Source organism: Bubalus kerabau, chromosome X (genome assembly GCF_029407905.1).
Source record: "Bubalus kerabau isolate K-KA32 ecotype Philippines breed swamp buffalo chromosome X, PCC_UOA_SB_1v2, whole genome shotgun sequence".
In the NCBI taxonomy this organism is placed as follows: Eukaryota; Metazoa; Chordata; class Mammalia; order Artiodactyla; family Bovidae; genus Bubalus; species Bubalus kerabau.
Window position 1 is genome coordinate 144,620,286 of NC_073647.1, and position 1,806 is coordinate 144,622,091.

A 1,806-nucleotide genomic window follows, 5' to 3' on the forward strand; every position below is an offset into this window, starting at 1 on the left:
CTACACTCCCCAAACATAGAGCTTCTCCCCTGTGGGTGTCCTCTGGTGTGTGATGAGATCTGACTTCCAACTGAAGCCTCGCCCACACTCCCCACAAACATAGGGCTTCTCCCCTGTGTGTGTCCTCTGGTGTGTGATGAGAAGTGACTTCCAACTGAAGCTTCACTCACACTCCCTGCAAACATAGGGCTTCTCCCCTGTGTGTGTCCTCTGGTGTGTGATGAGAAGTGACTTCCAACTGAAGCTTCGCCCACACTCTCCACAAACATAGGACTTCTCCCCTGTGTGTGCCCTCTGGTGTGTGATGAGACTTGACCTATTCTTGGAGACTTGCCCACACTCTCTGCGCTTGACTCATAATTCCTGAGACCCATGCCCCCATGAATAATTTGCTTGTGTCCTCTGGATTCAGTTTCTGGCTTGTGCTGAGCTCTTCTGTCATTCTCTCATGCACCCCAGAACTTTCCATTTGTCTTTTCAGTGAGTAGGAAGAGGCCCTTGAGATCCTCTTCAGCCTTATGTTTTTCAGCAGAGATTGGGGCCTTTCCTTGGCCTCTCGACCATCAGGTCTGTCACTCCAGCTTTATGGATCTGAATATCACTGCTGCTAATTTTGATTGCCTGGGCAGGGATCCTCTGGTTGGAGGTAGTCTCTTATAGATGGTCTCAGGAGGATCTGAGAGGGATGATGGCGTTTGACATCTTGGCTGAGCAGTTTCTGACTGGAGAAGGCCAGAGAGCAGGAGGGACATGGGTGGATCTTGGGCTTTGGTTCTGATGAAAGAGGAAGCATTTAGTCAGGTAGCTGGTTTGCCATGGTAAGGCCTGCCCCACTAATCATCTTAGTGTTGATGGTGCACTATGTGTCTCCCATCGAGTATGTCTTTACAGTCCACTTTTCCATTCCATTCTTATTCTCTACATCTACAGAAATCCAGGAAACTTGCGCGTCAAGGGCCTTTTCTACATATCACCCAGACTAGGGACCTTGCAGTAGTATCAGAGGCAGCATCTCTCCTGATAGAGGTGGATCTGCAGGGACCTTTCCCTGCGTGTAAGTATCTGAAAAGTCGTGTCACAGTGGCCACAGGTATTTTACCCTACTGAGAGATAAGACTCTTGATGACTTAGGTGGAATATTCCTGGGCAGCTCCCTGTGAGGGGAAAGGGTCTATTAAGTTAGGGGCACCTGGCCTAGAGCTCTCTGCATATGGGAGGCAGCACAGGGGGTGGTTAGAGCAGGTGTGAGTAAAGCTGAATTTGAGGCTCCTTGTTCAAAGAGCAGCCTTTGTGTCGATCTCTGCAGGAAGTGGGTTTTAGATTGGATGAGACCAAGAGGCCCAGGTCCCCCTTACTACAGGTCTCTGGCCAAAATTGGTTCACAACTGCTCTTCTCTCAGTTTTCCACAATTCATAAAATAAAGACATGTCCTTTCTCAAGCCTAACCAGTATTCATATCTCATTTATTTCATTCCATCTTAGTCCATTTAACATGCACTAGGAAGTCCTGTTTAAAAATACATCTCCAGCCAGACTCTTCACACCCTCACTCCCGTGCATCTTCAGCCAGCCCACTCTCCCCTCATGTCTGGCAATGAACTGACCTCTGAGGGGTCTCCCCACTGCTGTCTCTTTCCAAAAATGAACCAAAGCATCGTCTTAGCACAAAGAAAATGCCACTTGCAGCTGAAAGTGGCACGGTGGTTCTGTGTCACCCAGGAAGACCCCTGAGGCCTGCACATGGACACGGGCCTTGAGGCTTCCATGTTCCTTTCAGCCTCCTTCCTCTCCCTCTGTGCTTCCTC

The 1,806-nt window shown here is 49.3% G+C and overlaps 1 pseudogene; it reads right to left on the reverse strand.

Moving 5' to 3' along the window:
- On the reverse strand, window positions 1-793 carry LOC129640221 (histone-lysine N-methyltransferase PRDM9-like; annotated as a pseudogene).
- Window positions 794-1,806: the final 1,013 nt, after the last annotated feature.